Here is a 10,896-nt window from a genome sequence, read left to right as displayed (position 1 = left end):
TGTGACTAACAACCTATCAAAAAATAAAATATATTCTAATCATATTGCTTTTTTTTTATAAAATTCTAATCTAATCATAATGCTACCAACGTCGGGATTCTATATTTTGATATTATAATATGATTTAAATTAGAATATTCAAATCGTAATCATCTAGAACTTTTTTTTAGGGAGTGGTCATTAAAATAGTTATTATAAAAAATTTGATAAAAAGATAACTTGAATAAATATCTATCACAAAAAAATAATAATAACTACTGCTAACCTCATCACACGCGATGAGGTTTTTTTTTTTTTTTTTTTTATGTGTGTGTTTAGTGTCTTAAATTTTCATTCATCCACTAATCTATATATTCTATATATAAAATTGAAGCCTTTAAAAAATGGCATAACCAAATAATTGTTTAGCCAATGATGGATTTCACGCCACAGAATGGATCATTATCATTATCCCACATTAGCACAATATTTTATAAAAAATAAATAAATCATTATCATTTTTTTAAATAAAATTATTATTTTTTAGTGAAAACTTAACAGTGAGTAAAATTCTATCTCTTTAACAAGTCAACTTAAACTCAAACTCTCTCAAACTTAAATTTAGCCGTGGCTTTAAAATTAGGTGCATTGGTTATTAAATTTCTACAATTTTTTGGACTTTTGTGACTAACAACCTATCAAAAAATAAAATATATTCTAATCATAATGCTTTTTTTTATATTAAATTCTAATCTAATCATAATGCTACCAACGTCGGGATTCTATATTTTGATATTATAATATGATTTAAATTAGAATATTCAAATCGTAATCATCTAGAACTTTTTTTAGGGAGTGGTCATTAAAAAAGTTATTATAAAAAATTTGATAAAAAGATAACTTGAATAAATTTCTATCACAAAAAAATAATAATAACTATGGCTAACCTCATCACACGCGATGAGGTTTTTTTTTTATGTGTGTGTTTAGTGTCTTAAATTTTCATTCATCCACTAATCTATATATTCTATATATATAACTGAAGCCTTTAAAAATGGCAAAACCAAATAATTGTTTAGCCAATGATGGATTTCACGCCACAGAATGGATCATTATCATTATCCCACGTTAGCACAATATTTAAAAAATAAAAAATAAATCATTATCATTTTTTTAAATAAAATTATTATTTTTTTGTTAAAACTTAACAATGAGTGAAATTCTATCTCTTTAACAAGTTCAACTTAAACTCAAACTCTCTCAAACTTGAATTTAGCCGTGGCTTTAAAATTAGGTGCATTGGTTATTAAATTTCTACAATTTTTGGACTTTTGTGACTAACAACCTATCAAAAAATAAAATATATTCTAATCATAATGCTTTTTTTTATATTAAATTCTAATCTAATCATAATGCTACCAACGTCGGGATTCTATATTTTGATATTATAATATGATTTAAATTAGAATATTCAAATCGTAATCATCTAGAACTTTTTTTTAGGGAGTGGTCATTAAAAAAGTTATTATAAAAAATTTGATAAAAAGATAACTTGAATAAATTTCTATCACAAAAAAATAATAATAACTACTGCTAACCTCATCACACTCGATGAGGTTTTTTTTTTTTTTATATGTGTGTGTTTAGTGTCTTAAATTTTCATTCATCCACTAATCTATATATTCTGTATATAAAACTGAAGCCTTTAAAAAATGGCATAACCAAATAATTGTTTAGCCAACGATGGTTTTCATGCCACAGAATGGATCATTATCATTATCCCACGTTAGCATAATATTTAAAAAAATAAATCATTATCATTTTTTTAAATAAAATTATTATTTTTTAGTTAAAACTTAACAATGAATGAAATTATATCTCTTTAACAAGTTTAACTTAAACTCAAACTCTCTCCAACTTAAATTTAGCGGTGGCTTTAAAATTAGGTGCATTGGTTATTAAATTTCTACAATTTTTGGACTTTTGTGACTAACAACCTATCAAAAAATAAAATATATTGTAATCATAATGCTTTTTTATATATATAAAATTATAATCTAATCATAATGCTACTAACGTCATCATTGGGATTCTATATTTTGCTATTATAATATGATTTAAATTAGAATATTCAAATCGTAATCATCTAGAAATTTTTTTTAGGGAGTGGTCATTAAAAAAGTTATTATAAAAAATTTGATAAAAAGATAACTTGAATAAATTTCTATCACAAAAAAATAATAATAACTACTACTAACCTCATCACACGCGATGAGGGTTTTTTTCTTTTTGTGCGTGTTTAGTGTCTTAAGTTTTCATTCATCCACTAATCTATATATTCTATATATAAAACTGAAGCATTTAAAAAATGGCATAACCAAATAACTGTTTAGCCAATGATGGATTTCACGCCATGGAATGGATCATTATCATTATCATTTGTTTTAAATAAAATTATTTTTGTTTAGTTCAAACTTAATAAGGAGTGAAACTCTATCTTTGTAATAAATCCAACTAAAACTCAAACTCAAACATTGATAATTTATCTTCAAATTTGCGAAGTTAATCATGAACACTATAAAAGCAGTGCAAACCCCAACATTTTTTCTATTATTTCTTATATTTCTCTTTTGAATAGTCATATATTCTTTGAATTGTTTCAATACTTTATTCTTTAATTATATATATATTTTTGGCATTTTGGAAGTTTTAACATTTAAATTTATGTAGTCACACTCTCTCTCTCACACACACACACACACAAAAAAAAAAAATATATATATATATATATATATATACTTACAGCATCTATAATTTTTAGGCTCTGAATCTTTTGATTCCTTTCAATAGTTTTAGTCATGGATTATTCTTTTAAATATAACCTATTTTTTTCTTATATTTCTCTATTGTTTAGTCATATATATTTTGTTTTGTTTCAATAATTCTTAAGTAGTGAATTATCTAATTCTTTAATATTTTTTGGTTTTTTAGAAGTTTTATTATCTGAATTTTTGAATTATTTTTTTTGCATTATCTGAAACTATCTGACAAATTTTTTGTAAACCATTGCACATTCAAGTAATGACTTCTTCATCAAATTTTAACACAAAATGAAATTATACAAAAGTAAATCATGAAATAATGTAATTTCTTAATCAATTTAAGATTTTATAAAAGTATTTTAGTCTACTTCACAAATAGGTATATTTCCGTGCATAGCACGGGTAAAATAAATTTCATACTTACCTCATCCTCATAAAAATAAGAAAATAAAATTGCATGGCCCATTTACTAGTTACGAAGCCATCCTATCATCTCGATGATTAATCAATTTTTTGGGTATCTCACTAAGCTCAAGCCCAACCAACTAATAAAAATTGACCATATTTTGCATGAACATGAATTTCTAAGCAAATATGTTTGCTCCTACTTAGGTAAGCATGTGGTAATCATCCTTAAGATGGTAATAATGGTTTCCTTTTAAAGAAAACATTCAATTTATAAGTTTTTAGGAAAAACTATCATGTTTGGTAACTGTGTGTGTTTTTTTTTCTGTTTTCAAAATTTTGTTTTTAAAAATACAAAGAAAAAACAATTTGCTTGTATTTTTGAAACCAAAAACATGTTTGGTTAGTTGAAATATAAAAAATATTTTTCTAAAGAAAAAAATAGAAAATATTAAAATATGTTGTTATTAAGATTTGAATTCTGGCTCTAACTTGTTAATGGGATGGATTCATTAAATCAACACGTGTTTTCATTGGCTTTTGAAAACTAAAAACAAAAAATAATGGTATATTTGGTAATTATTTTTTGCCCTTATTTTATGTTTCTAAAAAAAATTTTCTATTTTTGAGACCGAAAACTTGTTTGGCAATCCAAAATGGACTAAAAACAAAAATTGTTCTCAAAACTCAAATTGTGAAAGAAACTGAAAACATGCAAAAAGTTATTTTTAGTTTCTAATTTTCAAAAGCCAATGAAAACATGCATTTAATCTAATGAAGATGTCTTATTTAATGAGATAGCATTAGAGTTCAAATCCTAGTAACAACATATTTTAGTATTTTCTATTTTTTTCTTCAAAAAACTATCTTTTTAATTTCAACTAACCATACATGTTTTTGATTTAAAAAATACAAGAAAATTGTTTTTCTTTGTATTCTCAAAAACATGTTTTTAAAAAATAGAAAACAAAAATTGTTACCAAACATAACCTAACATTTTGCCTATTTTCAATTTTCTTAACAAATGGAGTTTTGAGAACAGTTTTTTTTTTTTTGGTTGCCAAACTAGTTTTTTAGTTTCAAAAATAGAAATTTTTTTAAAAAAATAGAAAATAAGGGGAAAAACAATTACTAAGAACAAATTAATAACAAATGGAGTTTTGAGAACAGTTTTTTTTTTTTTTTTGGGTTGCCAAACTAGTTTTTTAGTTTCAAAAATAGAAATTTTTTTTTTTATCACAGAAAATAAGGGGAAAAACAATTACTAAAAACAAGTTAATATTTTTCTTTACTTAATTCACTTCAAAAAACACTGGCTATAGCAGCATTTTTTTAATGGCGTTTATAAAAAAAGCTACTATAGGTATCCTATATATTTCTTGAAAACAAAAAATAAGGGGAAAAACAATTATTAAAAAACAAGTTAATATTTTTCTTTACTTAATTCACTTCAAAAAACACTGGCTATAGCAGCATTTTTTTAATGGCGTTTATAAAAAAAGCTACTATAGGTATCCCATAGTGGCGTTTTTAAAAAAATGCTGCCATAGGTTTTCTATAGCCACATTTTGAAGGGTTTATAGTGACATTTTAAAAAATCGGACCTATAAAAGCGTTTGGAAGGGCCCATAGTAGAGTTTTAGAAATGAATAGAATCCGAACCACAACTATAAAAGCCGACCCTTTCTCTCTCTATCTCGGGTTAGGGTTTTTCAAAAAGCATTATTCTATGTTATTCATTTGCATTTGCAAACTCAAATCCTACAGTCCACTTGCCTACACTACAAAAAAAAAAAAAAAAAAAAAAAAAAAAAAAAAAAACGCTGCTATAGGTATCCTATAGTGGTGTTTTTAAAAAATTCTGCCATAGATTTTCAATAGCCACATTTTGAAGGGTCTATAGTGGCATTTTAAAACACTACTATAGCATCTTTTGGAAGGGCCTATAGTAGCATTTCAGAAACGAATAGAATCTGAACCACAACTATAAAACACGAGCCCCCTCTCTCTCTTTCTTTATCAGGTTAGGGTTTTTCAAAAAGCATTGTTCCTTGTTATTCGTTTGCATTTGCAAACTCAAATCCTACAGTACACCATGCTTACACTACGAAAAACAATGGCTATAGCAGCGTTTTTTTAGTGTCATTAGAAAAAAACACTTCTATAGGTATCCTATAGTGGCTTTTTAAAAAACGCTGCAATATGTTTTCTATAGCCGCGTTTTGAAGGATCTATAGTGGCATTTTAAAACACTGGGCCTATGGCAGCATTTGAAAGAGCCTATAGTAGAATCCAAACCACAACTATAAAACCCGGCCCTCTCTCTCTCTCTCTCTCTCTCTGGTTAAGGTTTTTCTAAAAACATTGTTCCATCCATTTGCTATGACAAAAATCGAAATTGGACGGTATCTATTTCATGGGGTTACGTTGTACAAATATTCCAAGGCACCGAGATATAGAATTTCCTGGAAGAACCTTTGTTGATCGGCACCATAAAGCTGATAACACTGCTTTCTCCTTCAACACTCGCCCTAATAGTATGCACAAATGTCAAATAACTTCTGTGTATTACATTTCTAGTTCTAAAAATTGGGCACATAAAAATCAAACGGCCACTGAATATCTTCAACATAAAACTCTGTATCCAAACTGCGAATGGCAAATGGCAAGTCTTTCTCAAATTGATAGAGTGGATGTTTACAAGACGCCCAACCCATATTTGTCGTATAAGGTAATCATTTATTTTCTCTTCTTTAGGACAATAATCAACACTCCATGAGATACTGCCTAATTTACTTGATATTAGTGTTCCTATACATAATTTGCAAGTTGCGTGGATGCACATTCAAAATTATTTTTTATATATATATTTGTAACACGAGAATATTATAAATAAACTAAGGTTATTTTTTATGGAAAAAAATACATATGTAAAAAGTTGGCCAGATTCTCATCTCGAAAAATATATATGTCAACTTGAGTTATCAATTGCATCAAAAAAAAACTTGAGTTATGAATTTAATTTGTAATCATATCATCTGTCATTATCATGATTGATAACTTACATCGTTTTTTTGTATTTTGAACAACCTACAAGAAGAAACTGCTGCAGGATCTTGTTGATTAACAAAAGAAGTACGATGGTAATTGATATGGGAGAATGCAAAGAAGATTAAATTATTGCATTGCGGTGACCAAATTAGTATTGATTTTCCCTGTTTTGTTGTTAATATTTCCCCTCATAACTTAATGATTTCTTCTCTTTGTTTGAATATCCTCTTCTACTATATTCAATCTAAAATCTCATGAATTATCCGGAGATTGCGTGGCATATTTGCTAGTTACAAAGTCATCATATCATCTCAAGGATTAATCAAATTTTTGGGTATCCCACAATGCTAAAGCCCAACCAACTAATAAAAATTGACTATATTTTGCATAAACATGAATTGCTATTTTAGTATTCCACGTCGTATGTCTGAGCAAATATGTTTGCTCCTACTTAGGCAAGCATGTGGTAATCATCCTCAAGATGGTATTAATGGTTTCCTTTTAAAGAAAACATTCAATTTACAAGTTTTAAAAAAAAAAATTTATTATGCTTGGTAATAGTTTTTGTTTTCTGTTTTCAAAAGCTTGTTTTTTAGAATAGAAAACAAAAACAATTTTCTTGTATTTTTTAAACCAAAAACATGTTTGGTTAGTTGAAATATAAAAAAAAAAAATTTCTAAAGAAAAAAAATAGAAAATATTAAAATATGTTGTTACTAAGATTTGAACTTTGACTCTAACTCGTTAATGGGATGGATTCATTAAATCAGGCACATGTTTTCATTGGCTTGTTTTCATTACCTGTTTTCAATTTCCTTCACAAATTAAGTTTTGAGAAAAAATTTTGTTTTGTCCATTTTGGGTTACCAAACAAGTTTTCTCAAAAATAGAAAAATGATTTTGGAAACAGAAAATTAGAGAAAAAAAAAGTTACAAAAAACAAGTTAATGTTTTTCTTTAGTTAATTCACTTCAAAAAATGCCAGCTATAATAGAGTTTTTTTTAATGGTGTTTATAAAAAAAAACGCAGCTATAGGTATCCTATAATGGTGTTTTTAAAAAACACTACCATAGGTTTTCTATAGCCACATTTTGAAGGGTCTATAGTGGTGTTTTAAAACACTGGACCTATAGAAGCATTTGGAATGGCCTATTGTAGAGTTTCAAAAATGAATAGAATCTAAACCACAACTATAAAACCCGACCCCTTTCTCTCTCTCTTTATCTCAAGTTAGGGTTTTTCAAAAAGCATTGTGCCATGTTATTCATTTGCATTTGAAGACTCAAATCCTACAATCCACCATGCCCACACTAAAAAAAACACTAGCTATAGCAACGTTTTTTTAGTGGCGTTTATAAAAAAAATGTCGCTATAGGTATCCTATAGTGGCATTTTTTTTAAACATTACCATAGGTTTTCACTAGTCGTGTTTTGAAAGATCTATAGTGGCATTTTAAAACATTGGGCCTATAGTAGTGTTTGGAAGGGCCTATAGTAGCGTTTCAAAAATAAATAGAATCCAAACCACAATTATAAAACCCAACCCCTCTCTTTCTCTTTCTTTATCTCAAGTTAGGATTTTTTCAAAAATCATTGTTCCTTGTTATTCGTTAAGATTTGTAGACTCAAATCCTAAAGTCCACCATGCCTACACTACAAAAGTGTTGGCTATAGTAGCATTTTTTTCAGTGGCATTCATAAAAAAATGCTACTTTAGGTACCCTATAGTGGCGTTTTTAAAACATGCTAGCATATGTTTTCTATAGCCGCATTTTGAACTGTCTATAGTGGCGTTTTAAAAAATTGGACTTATAGTAGCATTTGGAAAGGCCTATAGTAGAATCCAAACCACAACTATAAAACCCCGCCTCTCTCTCTCTCGTGCGCGCTCGCACAAGTTAGGGTCTTTCTAAAAACATTGTTCCTTGTCACTCATTTGCACTTGCAAACTCAAATCCTACAGTCCACCATGCTTGTGCATTTGCAAACGAATGACAAGGAACAACGATTTTAGAAAAACCCTAACCCAAGAGAGAGAGAGAGAGAGAGAGAGAGAGAGAGAGAGAGAGAGAGAGAGAGAGAGAGAGAGAGAGAGAGAGAGAGAGAGAGAGAGAGAGAGAGAGAGAGAGAGAGAGAGAGAGAGAGACGGTTTTAAAGTTGTGGTTCAAATTCTATTCATTTATAAAACACTACTATAAGCCCTTCCAAACACTGCTATAGGCCCAATGTTTTAAAACGCCACTATAAACCCTTCAGAACATGGCTATAGAAAACACCAACAGTGCTTTTTTAAATCGCCACTATAGAAAACATAGAGGCATGGTGGATCCTAGGATTTGAGTCTGCAAATGCAAACAAATGGCAAGGAGCAATGTTTTTAGAAAAAACCCTAACCCAAGATAAATAGGGAGAGAGGGGGGTTGGATTTTATAGTTGTGGTTTGGATTCTATTCGTTTCTAAAACGCTATTATAGGCCCTTCCAAACGCTGCTATAGGGCCTTCAAAAAGCGACTATAGAAAACATATGGCAGCTTTTTTAAAACACCACTATAGACCCTTCAAAAAGCGACTATAGAAAACATATGGCAGCTTTTTTAAAAATAACCACTATAGGATACCTTTTGCAGCGTTTTTTACAAACGCCACTAAAAAAACACTGCTATAGCCAGTATTTTTTGCAGTGATTTTTTTTTTCTGTCCATTATGGATTGCCAAACAAGTTAATGTTTTTCTTTATTTAATTCTCCCACCTTTTTGAAATTAATAAATGAGTAATCTTACGTACTCGCTCAATGTGATTCTAAATCCTATTAAATATTAATATGTTCTACCTAGGTGCGGAACTAGGTGGGGGCCTAAGGGGACCCGAGCCCCCCTAGTCTTAAGGAAAAAAAAAAATATATATATATATATATAGGTTTTTTTTTTACAATTTAATATTTTGGCTCCCTCTTTCAAAACTTTTGAGCCCCCTCCCCTACAATTTTTCATTGATTTCATTGTGATAGCATTTGCATCAATTGTAAAATAACATAAGATTCCAAATCTGTCCAATCAACCCCAAAATACATTCACATTAGTTTATTTATCATTGTGCAAAAATACATTTGTGCTACCGTAACTGTGTAAATTTACACAATTACTATAACACAAATGTATTTTGCAAATTTATATAATTACTATTGCACAAATGTATCTTTGTAGAACGACACATCTCTTTGTACAATGATACACAGACTAATGTGAGTGTATTTCAAAGTTAATTGTGAAAATTTACACAATTATTATGGCTATACAAATGAATGTTTTAGAAATTATTTAGATTGTGGGTAGTGATTTTATGATTTTTTTTTTTTAACTTATACCCTGATCCCTCCTAACTCGAAATCCTACGTTTGTCTCTGGTTCTACCATACTTGGAACACCATTCATTATGGAACTCACAATGTGCAAATAATCTCGACCAACAGGACATCAAGTTAAAGATGTAGAGGCAATTAAAATGCATTGCCCAAAATTGCAACACAATGTTCCATTATTCACATAACTTTACTACTTGATTCTCAAAAAAAAAAAAAAAAACAGAACTTTACTACTTGAACTCTTCCCATTCTCAGAATCCAATTGCAAGATATTAGGGAATATTCTAGCCATTTTCATAGCAAAGCACCTAATTTACCACATTACAGATATGTGGGGAGAATCCCTACAAACAAACCCTCAATATCACTAGCAAATATAATAGGCAAAATCTCAGCATCGAACTCTGCTAGAATAAGGTGGAATTTTCACATAAGAGGCAAAATATCTTATGTCCATAAACAATATGCTAATGTGACAATCAATTAACCCTATTAAAGGAAGATGCTCTATCCGACTCTATAATTTCCTAACCTACTTCCGCTTCATTAATTATGACGGGAGGGTTCATCCAAGCGAGATGGTCCAATGACCTACTCAAGCTATCTTACGCACCATCGAGTGTGGTTGTGCATATGCACAACGCTCTCTACGCCAATGCACTTACACGGTCAATTTAAAAACATTTCGCTAACCATCGGTCCCAATTTCATCAAATCGAACCAAGAATAACAACATATTTAAGGATAAAAACTTGCACAGTGAAGAATTACTAACTACTTCTAACCATAATCCAATGGCTCAGAATATAAGGTCAAATATGCTCGTCTCATATGGCGCACTATATCCATGAATGTCATACAACGTACTACATCCCGAACGTTAATTGTGCACTTCAATTTTTTTTTTTTTTTTTAATTCAGCAATAAAATTGACGCGCTCAAAATTAGTCACACATTTAGACCCAAATGTTCAATGTAGACCAAAAGAGAGTAATCAATGCCAACACGCTCCAAGCACCAAGCTTGGACTCAAAATAATGTAGCAATTCAATTCACGTCATGACGTGCCTAACAATCTCCCCTATCCAGGCATTTTCAGATGCATCCACTCAATGAGACCTTCAACTTCTAGTCTCAGCCAATGCACACAACATAATAAATCACAACGGTTTAGAGGTAGTATCCTATTTAGCTTGTACCACACTAGTGTCCTGTGCTCATGGAAAGAAAACATAGGTTGAGCTAAAGAACCATTGTCCTTTGCTTATGGAGGAA

The sequence above is a fragment of the Castanea sativa genome, chromosome 5 (assembly GCF_040712315.1).
Source record: "Castanea sativa cultivar Marrone di Chiusa Pesio chromosome 5, ASM4071231v1".
Lineage (NCBI taxonomy): Eukaryota > Viridiplantae > Streptophyta > Magnoliopsida > Fagales > Fagaceae > Castanea > Castanea sativa.
Note: the sequence above shows the minus strand (reverse complement) of the source record.